This window comes from Gorilla gorilla, chromosome 14 (assembly GCF_029281585.2).
Source record: "Gorilla gorilla gorilla isolate KB3781 chromosome 14, NHGRI_mGorGor1-v2.1_pri, whole genome shotgun sequence".
Lineage (NCBI taxonomy): Eukaryota > Metazoa > Chordata > Mammalia > Primates > Hominidae > Gorilla > Gorilla gorilla.
This window is the reverse complement of record NC_073238.2, coordinates 120,399,455-120,412,021: the sequence shown is the minus strand read 5'-3', so window position 1 is coordinate 120,412,021 and position 12,567 is coordinate 120,399,455. Positions and strand designations below refer to the sequence as shown.

The window sequence follows — 12,567 nt, the reverse complement described above, 5'->3', positions numbered from 1 at the left end:
ATCTCTAAAACATTTTTATCTTGCAAAACTGAGACTCTACACCCATTGAACAACCTTCCATTAATATTGTTTACATGTTAACATTTAATTATATTATAATGTATTATCGATAACATATTATATATAAATATATTTATAAATATACATGAAATTTGTATATTTGAAGTATTAGTTTCAAACAATGCTACATATATCTAAGGCTTCTAGTCCTATATTGGACTTACAGTGGAAATCTGGGAAATTGGCCAGCATTTCAGTGTGAAGGAGGAAGGATGCCGTGTTCTCTCCCACCTGTTTCAGAAAACCAGTGTGGAGAAGATGCATAATGGGCTTGATGCATTTTTTATAATGATGTTTATATTTTCATTTTCTTTTTCATAGTCACAATGAAAGTGAAAGCAAAGGACAGAGCTAATGTCCCACAGGCCACTGGGTAATAGCGAACTGTGAAGGGTGTGGAGTGGACTCACCGGGAGACGGGAGCCCGTGGACCCTTCCCCAGCTCCTTTGCTCCCACAGCAATCTTTTCCCTTCTCTTTGTCTCACAGTCTAGAAGAGTGACATTTCAAAAATTATAGCAGCAGAAGTGTTTTTACCTATAGCAAAAGATGTACATGTAATCACATTATGACATACTACAAAATAGGTAAAAACAGTAGTTTTTAGTACTTTTATAAATTCAAACTTAGCAATTTTCCTTATTTCAACATTAATATCAATAGGCATTAATGCCAGTTTTTTAATGCCAGTGATTTTTAACCTGCTGAAATTTGTTTTATAACTTACTGCGGGGTAAATGAGATATTTAGTTATACTTTTGAAAGTATTGCTTGTGTATAAAACACCTTGAAATAAAAGTTTGAAGATGTCCTATGAGTTGCCGTGAAAAGAGTAGTTGTGAAAGTTTCAAAATGACAGATGCATTTTAATGGCAGAGTAGGAGTTCATTTATCCAAAAAAGAGGGAAATACAGCTCAAAGAGTAAGAAAGAATTTAGCAGATGCAGAGAACAGCAAACAATGGTCAGAGCATTGTGAATCTTCAGCTTTGATCTTGAGTACCTAGCTAGATATTACTGTCAATGGCTAAGATTAAAATGTAACAATGTCAGGGGAAATGCATTTGAGAACAGTAAAACATTTATTTTGTACATATATAGCTTGAAATGCATATGGGAAATGTAGGTGGAGATTTTTAGTAGGCAATAGCATATGTGAGTTTGAAATGTAATGCAGATATATAATCTAAAACTGGTTCTCAATTCTGACTGCGCGTTAGGAAATTTACTGCTTAAAATGACTAAATCTCAGGCCCAACTGCAGATTGATTAAATTAAAATTTATGGGGATGTGCGCCTGAATTTTTTTTTTCATTAAAAAAAAAAAGACTCCCCAGGCGATTATTAGAAACTGCCAGCTTTGGAAACTGCTGGCCTACAATTAGTGTCAACGTCATCATCGTGTGGGCTGTTGTTGGATGGATGAGAACATCTAGAGAGTGCAGGTTGTTCCTCTTCTTGTCTTCTATTTGCCCTTCAGATCTGCCCTTTCATGTAGTCTGGGCACCAGAGCACCCTGAGCCCAGTGGACTGCACCAGTGGACTCTTCCATCCTCAGGTTTTTGGTAAGCACCATCTAGAGGAGGCATAGAGAGAAAATCAGGGACCCAGGAAGGTGAAAACAGGTTTTGTTTTCCCAGCTTCCTTTCTGCTGGGTCAAGCGGTAACTGCAGGTTGAGGGTCATCCTCAGTCAAAGGCCACAGCTGCAGCAGGTGCACCTCTTCACACAGCTGCTTCTAGAGTCTGCTTAGCTGCTTCAGGTCAAGGGATGATGAGGTCTCCCAACTGTTGCTAGCTCTATAGTTCTCAGCCATCTTCAGTTGATTCCCCTAAATCCCGCCTGCCCCTTCGTAGACAGTACCTTCATTAAATATTCCTCATTGGTTAAAAAGTAGTGACCTTGTGCTGAATATTCTATGCCAAGCCTCTGCCTGCTGCAGTAACATAAGAAGAATTGTGGGCTGAAGATGGAACCTAGAGAGAAAATGACCTTGAAAAGATGGAACGAGGGGCCCAGGGAAAGTTTTGGCAATGGAATCTGAGCATGTAGAGTTTAAATGTAAGAACGGAAAAATATCTGTTGTATTTGAAAGGTCATGAAAGGCTTCTTCCCGAGAGGAATTTTAGCGGTGCGCTAAGAAAAATCAGATGGCAGGGGCTGGGGCATCAATGCAAGTGAAGAAATGAAGGGTGGTTATTTGACAAGTTTGATGATAGGAGGAATAAAGAGTTCGGATTTATTAAAAAGAAGACGTGGAACTAATCAATTGAGATTGCCAAACTCTTTTAATGAAAATTAGCTGTGCTCTATCTCCAGCAGTTGCAACAGAGCACTAATAATATCACCGAGACTATTGATGTGAGGGCAATATACATACTCAGTGCTGTAAAGGCTTAGATTTTTGATAGCTACTCAAGGAAGAACACAAAGAATTAAGTCTTGATTTTTAAAATGAACAAAGATATAAAGAGAGAAAATACAGAATGTATATGAATAATCAAAACATATGAAACGATGGCCATCTCTGGTAATCAAAAGAAGGCTACTACAAGCAATGATATATGTTTTGCCTTATAACTTCATAAAGATTCAGAAAATGGGCCATAGCCACTATTGGCAAGAAGGCAAATAAAGTCCATTTTTGGTCAGAATGTCAATTTATGTATCTTTTCTGAAGTCTGGTCTTTGCACTCTTACCCTTTTAAAGAAAACATTAATTGTTTCACTGAAGCTCTGAGTTCATATGGCCATGCGCTCCTGCCCAGGTGTTCTCTCCCTTAAGCCTTCTTTTGAGCACTTATGTGCCACTAATCATCGCGACTTCAGTCCTTAAAGTTTCTTTAATACCACTGGACTATAAAATAGGATTGACAAAAAGACCCATTCAACATTCCATTGAAGGATTGAGTGCTATGTTTTAAGATATAATTTTATAACATACATCTATCATGAAATCCATTGACTCTTCACAATTAGATGCTCTTACATAGAATACATAGTTACTTACAAAGTGATGGTTGAAATGAATCTCTGCTGTAATGCCATTACATATCCCTAAAACATATTTAAGAATTATGAAGAGGAGCATTATTGAAAAACAAAATGTATTGACACTAAAGAGTAACTATTTTAAAAAGGTAATATCATGATACTCATATGAATATCAAATGAATGCATGTCAAATATTTTATTTAACTCTTTAACTAATGAAGAAATGGGTGTGATGCTACACCCAATTCAAGGTAGAATTCAAAATTCAAAATAAACACATATATACATAAATCAGGAATTTTGAAATGAATGTACAAAATGATGCAAAACTGGCTTTTTCCATGGAGATTGGGGTCGTTGTCCAGGAATCAGTAGTTATTTCCAGGGACAGAATTCATTTGCATTTCTATGGGCAGGTGTCATTTAAACTGCAATCAGTTATCTACAATTTATGGAATCGTAACCACTTTAAAAAAGATGAAAAGTTAACCTGAAAGTTGCTCCTGCACTAAATGAGAAAGAAGCTCAGTTATTTTTAAATTTGCTTATTTTTGTCTTGTTCTTTTTTTTTAATTTCACAATATTTGACTGACAGTAACTTACCTGATAGTGATAAATCAATTTGTGCCACATCTCATGGCATATCAGCTTTCTGTGTCTTTGTCCATCTCAAACAACCCCACATGCCTACCTCAACATGAGTTTTATCTCCCTTCAAACTGGATTAATGGTATCCATGTTACATGACTTTATACGTGTTCTTCACTTTACAGCAAATAGTTATGAACAATTAATGGAACACACACACACACCCAGATAGGAATGGGACCCTCTGAGTTTTGTTCACAGAGTCTATACTCTTTTCTACTGTGTCATATAATGGTGACAATTCAATTAGGTGGCCTATGTCCACAATCCATAGCATAAACGCCGGTAAATTTACAGATTCTCCGCATCCTATTTGGCATGTGCTTCAGTGATATCTGTAGCCTGAAGAGAAAAGCTAAGTTTTTCCTATTTCTCTCTCTTCTTTCCTTCTCTTTTCTTTTGAATTTCCTAAAACAAAGGAAGAAAAAGGAGGGGAAGAATTTGGCAATGTGTCAGTTAATTTCATCAGTGTAGACAAGGTTAAATTAGGAGGCTGAATTATCAAGACTGGCTGTTTCCATTGATGAAATTAAATCAGGTAAATTGCCAGTGCTTCACAAATGCTGTCTCAGGTGTGACTGAAGTTGTGATTGATTGGAAAGTACTCACAGAGAAAACAAGTACAGGAAAAACAGCACTATTCCAAAATGCAGAACAAAACCACACATATTTAGGCTTTACAATTTTCGTGCTCCTTCATATTCTTACTTTGATGTATTTCTGACTTTTAATTTAGCCTTTTCCTAAAAAAAATAGTTTGCTTTACACTTTACAAAGTAAGATATGCCTTAAGAGGTAGAAAAATGAGGCAAGTGAAAATGAATTAAAAAAAAAAAAAAGAATCCAGGAGCAAAGTCAGTCCACAAAGTTTGTCTGTGACATCATTGTCCTTCCAAACAAGGAGCTTCAAGTTCAACTCCAAACATTTAGCGGTGCAGACGGGAAAATGCAGTGACCAAAATCAGAGTCCCTGGGTGAAAAGCAAGCCATTTAATAGGAATGAAAGAGTCCTGCTATAACTACTACAGAAAATAATTTTCAAATCTACTCTCCTAAGGAGAACACTGTGCAACATAATGAATATCATCTTTAGAAACATCTTCTTGTAATTATTTCTTAAAATATCCTTCCAGACAAAGCAATGACATCATTACAAACTCCAACTTAGCAAAACGCTTTTTGGAAAAAGGAAAGTGGAAGGACATTGAATGATGTCCACATATGTAGCTCTCTGATGATTTGACTTCATCCAAGAATCGTGTGGAAACAGCTAGAATGGGGTGAATTTTATATCTCCCAAACAGTTTTTCATAAATATCATTTTATTTGACTAAGCTTTCAAGTGTGACTCAATGATAGTAAAGGGGAGAACCTAATTCCTGACAATTGCATGAGATGTTGGTCTTCAATGTTGCCAGTTAACTGAGAAACTATGTTAATAATCAGCCATGTTAGCCCTTTTCTGTTAGATAATTTTATTATTCGCAATTCTCTTTGATGGGTATTAGGTTTAGACAATTGACCAGCAAACTATTTTTTTTTGAAAATGACCACAAACATGTTAAAAATGTATGAACCCTGAGAGGAGACAGGAAAACAGCACCTAAAAATAGTAGAAGGATATTATTTCTCTGCCATTATGGACTTACCTTTTAGTAATAAACATTTAGTTGGTTCACTTTTTTAGTATCAACACTTTTATTAATTGCTTCTTTTTTTACAAATTTGATTTTATTATTTTGATACCTACTGATCTCTAATTTCTTAAGTCTGTCTTACTTTAATAAAATGATATACAGTGCATTTTAAACTTAAATACTGTATATTCATATTTAAATCTGAGATTATTGGGACATAATGATATAAGAATTTATATAAGGCCATCCTCTGAATCCATATTCAATTAAACTAAAAAAGGATGTCCGATTTAGGAATCCCACAGACCCATCAGTAATCAGGCAAGTACTTAACAGCCATCCTATCATTGGTCTCTCTAGTTTTTATTTATTCTTGTAGTATTAGCAGATGATTTCTATGTTGATCAAATCAGATTTACGATCTAAGTTGAGTTAAATCTCAGAGAATCAAACTCCATTGTGGAATGGAAGTTTTTAGTTTCTTATATATGGCAATATTTTGTAAGATATTTTCATAACTAACAAAGTATTCTCATTATAAATTAAGTACATTTCTCCCTTAAGCTTTTTTAAAAAAAATGATTTTAGAAAATTCCCGAAATAAGTATCAAAATGCAAGATTGTAAAATACGTTTTGATAAATCAGAAACATTCTTAAGAGTTTTCTTTATTAATAAGTTATACTTCTATGTTTATAAAATATGTTGTATTGTTAAATGAAGCCAATGAAATTGATCAAGGGTTAGGTTTTAGAATATTTCTGTCCAGAGCTTTGCTCCTCCAAATTCTGTCGTGTTAGAATTTTATTTTTTGGCTACAGGAGGATAGAAGCCTAAAACATTTTAAAACTACATAATCCGTTTTTAAAATTACACATGTAAAATGATGTGCACAAATAAATACTCTGTCACGCAAACATGAACACAGAGCATAAACACAGGTACACACATTACATATTAATGCTTCTTCTAGGACAGAGATTAATAAGTAGTAGAGAAAAAAGAATTACAGATACAATCTCAAAACTTGTCATATTTCTACAAGGTAAATATATATCTCAGTGATAGTGCTATCAAAACCATACCATCAGGTTAAAGAAGTGGGTAAATATTATCAGAATTTAATGTGAAAACAGGATTATATTCCTACTATTGCCTGGTGACATAGTACTCAACACATTTTTTTTCGTGTTATTCATGTTAAATGTTAATCTGTTAATTTAAATTAAATCAAATTAAATGAAATCTGTTAAAGAAAATTGTTCAAATAGCTTCTCCCTAAAGTTTTCTTTAGTTCAAAAGATTCTGATGCTATATTTTAACCTACAAACAAATTTGGGTCTTTTAAAACTTCCATTCCCTCAATTTTAGTAAAAAAGAACCCCACTTTTATAACTTACATTAAACGTTGGAAATAATGTATAACTTACTTATTAGTCTTAACTTTGGGAGAGGAGAGGTTTAAGTACGTATTTTTAAAAAAACAACATAAATGAGTACTCATGATAAATAGTATATGCACCTAAAATATACTAAAATTAATGAGTACAAATACTCATTCAGCTCTCAAAGTAACTCTCCCAACTGAATAAACACGTTTAAAAATATTTTAATGTATTTATTTGAGTTACACAAATCCATTAGTTTAGTATTTAGATAATATGACAATGATATATGAGACACAATTTATTTTAAGAATATTTATATAATAAATAAATAAATAAATAAATAATAAATAAATAAAAATAACATAACCTAAGTATACCTTAGAAAAACCATGGGGAAATGTTAAAGATAAGGCTTGGGAATTTTGCCAGCCCAGTGTGGGTATCATAGTGTAGGTATTCTTATTTCGATTAAACTAGTTGCTTTCAGTTTAAAAAGTGGATGATTTTACATACAAGTTTGCACTTCTAGCTTCTCTTTTCAAAATGAGTTCAGGCCTTCCCATCCTGACACCTTAAAAAAGCTGTGGCGAGGCCGGGCGCGGTGGCTCACGCCTGTAATCCCAGCACTTTGGGAGGCTGAGGCGGGCGGCTCACGAGGTCAGGAGATCGAGACCATCCTGGCTAACACGGTGAAACCCCGTCTCTACTAAAAATACGAAAAATTAGCCGGGCCTGGTGGCGGGCGCCTGTGGTCCCAGCTACTCCGGAGGCTGAGGCTAGAGAATGGCGTGAACCCGGGAGGCGGAGCTTGCAATGAGCTGAGATGGCGCCACTGAAGTCCGGTCTGGGCGAAAGAGCGAGACTCCGTCTCAAAAAAACAAAAAACAAAAAACCAAAAGCTGCAGCGAGGCCGTTTCTGAAGATGGCGGGTATTGGGCACTCTCTACTTCCTCGACTCGACTCCTGCACTCTGAGACTGACCGTATAACATTTCCGATTTTCTTTGATTTGTGGTATTGTTTTTCTTATAGCTAAGGGAAATGTGAAATATTATTGTACCTTTGTCTGTCAAAATTTAGAAAAATGAAAAATAGACCAAAGGTGGGAGTATAATTCATTGCAAAAACTTGATATCCTAAGCTAGTGTGTCAAAAGTGTACAATTTCGAGCATTATTATGAAATAAATTTAGTAAGTTCTATCACCAATCTATAAGAAATAGGATACAAAGTTTTATGAACTAAAAAGAAAATTCTCATTGAATTGTTTTTAATCAAATTACATGAAGCTACATCGAAATATTTAAAAACATGTTGGCAATGATGAGTCTATAAAGCAATTTAGTGGGTATAACCCTCCCAATTTGCTGATATGGGCCCTGCCTGGTTTTGGGGGCCTTGAATCTGCAATCCCTGGTGGAGGACAACACCCCTGTTTCTCCAGACCTGAGAGTTTTTCTTTTAATTTAATTTCATTCACATCACATTTTAATCAATCATTAGCTTATCTTCAAACTTTTTTAAGAATGATTTAAAAAAATTAAAAGTACTTTACAATGTACTGCATTTACTATGTTTGAATAAAACATTATTTTGCCACTATCCCAAAGGATTGTTATATTTTTCTATTTTAGTAAGTTTATTGAAGACAAACAGGCCTTGGGCCACTGCCTCTGTCTCTCCTGCCTTCCCCACTGAAACTCCAGCCCACATTCACAAACAAAGACAAACCTGTGTCAACTGAAGCACCACAAAACTACTTTTATGAAAGCAGAATGGAAGGTAAGTGTCATAATCTGTTCCCCCTTGTACTGTAGCATAAACGTTCTTGAACTCACTGCAGCAAATACGTTTGTCATTCACCAAGAAATGGAAATTGTTTGGTGTAATTGTGCCTTACCTTCCCGAGGTATATTTCTGGATTTGATTTACTGAATTCAAAGTTGAATGATTCACCAGACTTCTTGGTTTTCAATGCTTAAAGTCCCAGATAACTTTTCTTAAAATCAGAGCTGCCAAAGTTAGGAATGATTTTAATATCAATTCCCGAGAGGTGTAGAAGTAGCTACTGTGCTATTTCTCACACTTTATCAACCAAAGTCACCTTCACAAGCATCCTCGGGATGAAGACTTCAATAACTCTTAGGCTGTCCATTTCTCTAATGCACATTTGTGGTTGTCAGAAAATTTTTTTTATATTGATTTGAATCAATTGATCCATATTTTGCCCACCAGAACAACAGAAACCAAATGTACTCTTTTTCTAGTACTTTTCATTTTTAAAAACAATTACTAGAATCCCCTGAGCCTTCTTTTGTTCTGTGGTCCTTCCCCCAGGCGCCTGCCCTTCCAACCCTCTCCTCTCTTTCAGACAACTTTGTCCATGTCCCTTTGCAGAGGCCCTGGGCAGAGATTCCCTCTGGGAGGTCTGCTCAGACCAGTGCACGCTGAAGCTAATGAGTCATTTTATATGGACTTGGTGATGATCTCAGTGTCATAAAAAGGAGATTCCATTATTTCTCTTTCAAATACAGCCCTAGCTGCTGAGGCAGATCTCTCTGATTCTGTATTTTAAATTGATTTTTGAATTTAAATTGAGAGCTTTCAGGTCTTATACTTTTAGAGCCAAAAGAGAACGTTCACATCAACTGGAGATTAGGGTTAATGTTCTAGATCGACGGCCAAATAGTTACGTGGGCTTGAACAACTGTCCCAGTTGGCCTCCTGGGACAGCTGTTTGCTATAATATGGGAATAGGAATGTCATCTCCCCCTGCCTTACAGGACTGTTATGAGGATCTAGTAAAGAATACCCATAAAAGTCTTTTAAAAAGGTTAGAGAACAGAAGATGTCATTGGTTTATACGTGTATCCTGATTCCACTCCTTCCATATCATTGTTTCTTCGTGAAAACCAGACTTCTCTAAAAGCTCTTGTATTATTATTATTTTTTTCCAAACACCAACCAATACTCTGACACCATCTGTGTGGACAGCAGTTCAATTGGATTCTAACTAACCAGAGTTAGAGAAAACCACACAGGATGAGGGCCCAATGCCACAAGATTGCCCCCATATCACATGCCAGCCCCAAAAAGAGTGCCAGCCTTCCTGGTCTCCTGCCAGGCCCACTACAAACACAGGGTTCCCACCATTCCCACCCCTCCAAATGTGACAACTTTTTAGAACAACTCATAGAACTCAGGAGAACACTACACTTACTGATTTTTTGGTTTATTATGAAGGACAGTTCAGGACCGGTCAAATGGAAGTGGTGCACAGGACGGGCTGGGTATGGGGTGAGGGAATGACTGGGAGCGTCCTCACCCTCTCTGGGCGCACCACCCTCCCGGCACATCCATGTGTTTGCCAGCTTGGAAGCTCCTTGAATCTCTTTGCTCACGAGTTTTTATAACCCAATCTCTAATACCTTCCTTTCCCTGGAGGTTAGGGGGTATAGCTGAAGATTTCCAATGCCTAATCACCATTTGGTCTTTGTTGTGACCAGCCCTATCCTGAAGCTGTACAGAGGGCCGCACCCTAGGTTACCTCAGTGGCATAAACACAGGTGTAGTAGAAAGGGGCTTGTTATGAATAACAGAAGGCACTCCCATTTCTGCTAGTCCCGAGGGTTTTGGTAGTTCTGTGCCAAGAACAGGGGAAAAAGATGAAGTACAATTTTTATTACACCACTGCTGTCCGTACTGGTTACCAGCATTTTCTTTGGTCTCTCCTCAAATGACACCACTCTCCGCTGCCCTGTCACTTCCCTGAACAGTTCTCTTGGTGATTTTCTCTCCTCATCCTACGTTCCCTTTCATGAGCACAAGAAGTAGTTAAGCAGTGAACCCTTTATCATTCTTGAAGCACCTCTCACTTTGGAGACTTTAATACCACAACCTGCTTGTTTTCCTTCCATGCTTCTGACTCTTCCTGCTTTGTCTCCTTGGAGATATATTAGTGACAGAAGTAAAATGTTGCAACTGGTTTAAATGATAATTTGATATACAGATATATGCATTCTCCAGGGCACAGAATGCATTTATATTGCTAAGAAATGTGCTAAAAAGAGGAGACAAGGCCTGAAGAATCCCTGAGCAGACAACACTAGTCAGGCCTCATAAGTGACCTCAACCTCGTTTGATTTGCAAACATAAGTGAAAGTCAGCTTGAGCTATTTCTTGTAAATGCCTGTATTCAAAACAGAACTTAAGCTTAACCAGTCAGAAGCAGTCTACTCACTTATAATCCTATAACTGGGGGGACTTTCCAATGGGATAGATCAAATAAGGCAACTGTATAACTGAAACCAACCAAGTGCTTTCTCTGATTTACTTCTGTGTTGTTCTATAAAAGCCTCCTCTTTCTGTTTCCTCAGTAAAGCTCCTGAACCAGTTCTACTTTGGAGGTGCCCAATTCATGAATTGCTTGCTCAAATATTCTTTTAAAATTTATTGGGCCTCCATTTACTTTCAAATAACAGTAATTATTTGCATGCTAATGGAAGGAAACATTGGTATTACTGTCTTTTTTTCTTTTTTTACAATTTAAGTTCTAACTCTACAGAATTGTAAAATAACATAAGAATTAACCCAAAATGTGCATTCCTATCAAATCAGATAATCACCCAGAGATCCTGCTAAAATAATTTCCAGAATTTCACTGAAAGGACACCTAGTCATTTCTTTTGCCCATTTCCTGACAGTATCTCCACTAGTAATAAAAATAATATTGAAAGAAAATTCTTAATATCGAACAGGCCAAGGATGCCCATAAGGTTTGACCTGATATTTACACAGTTGCAGAAGAATTTAAACTAACCATATGGGCATCTTTGAGTTTATTCTGTAGTTCTTAATCAATGAATTATTAAGCAACTACTAAGACCAGAGAATAAACTTATGACTAGGAGTTTTCACAAGGAATCTTTGATTGGTGTTCTAAAAATCCCTATTATTTTCTATTCTGTGTTAGTTCATTTTCACACTGCTATAAAGAACTACCTGAGACTGAGTAATTTATGAAGAATAGAGGTTTAATTGACTCACAGTTCTGCAGGCTTAACAGGAAGCATGACTTAGGGGTCTCAGGAAACTTACAATCATGCCAGAAGGCTAAGGGGAAGCAAGCACATCTTACCATGGCAGAGCAGGAGACAGAGCGAGCGAACAAAGGGGGAAGTGCCACACATTTTCAAACCACCAGATCTCTTGAGAACTCACTCACTATCACAAGAATAACAAGGGAGAAGTCTGCCTCCATGATTCAATCACCTCCCACCAGGCCCCTTTCCCGACACATGGGGATTACAATTCAAGATGAGATTTGGGTGGGGACACAGAGCCAAACCATAACATATTCTAAGACCAGGAAACTGACCACAAGAAACTCTCCAGCAGATTTCACATGCATTTCCTACATTCAGGTGAATCCTTTAAATTGACTGAGGCACATCCTGTACCAAGAAGAGACCTTTGTTACTGCCTTTGATCCTGAGACCTTCTGAGCCAGGTACTTGGGTGCTTTTCCTGGGGAGGCTTTGAGGCTTTTACTCCACACATAATGTCAAACATGTTTTATAATAGTGGGATAGTCAGACTTGATTAAATTAGAATTATTTTCAAATATGATACTAAGTAAGGTCTTGAGTGTAGAATCAAATTGCCCAATTATATCCTAATAAAAAGGAAGACAGATTCTTAGTGGACCTATTCAACTATCTATACAGCAGTTTCATAAAACATTAGGAAATTTAGTAAACCTTATTACTTCTGGGGAGTCAGTGAGAATCAGATACATTTCTTAAATGTTTCATTTCATCAAGAGCAGAGTCTATGAAATTAAGGGT

General features: G+C 36.6%; 1 long non-coding RNA gene across 1 annotated transcript in view; it reads left to right on the top strand.

Annotated features, from left to right (window-relative positions):
- The window catches only part of LOC109029318 (uncharacterized), a 29,859-nt gene extending 17,637 nt beyond the window's left edge, over positions 1-12,222 (top strand). The window contains exons 5-6 of the long non-coding RNA XR_002008375.4: positions 8,356-8,503; positions 12,145-12,222. This is a non-coding gene — a long non-coding RNA (uncharacterized lncRNA). The remainder of the gene's footprint in view (positions 1-8,355; positions 8,504-12,144) is intronic.
- Positions 12,223-12,567: the final 345 nt, after the last annotated feature.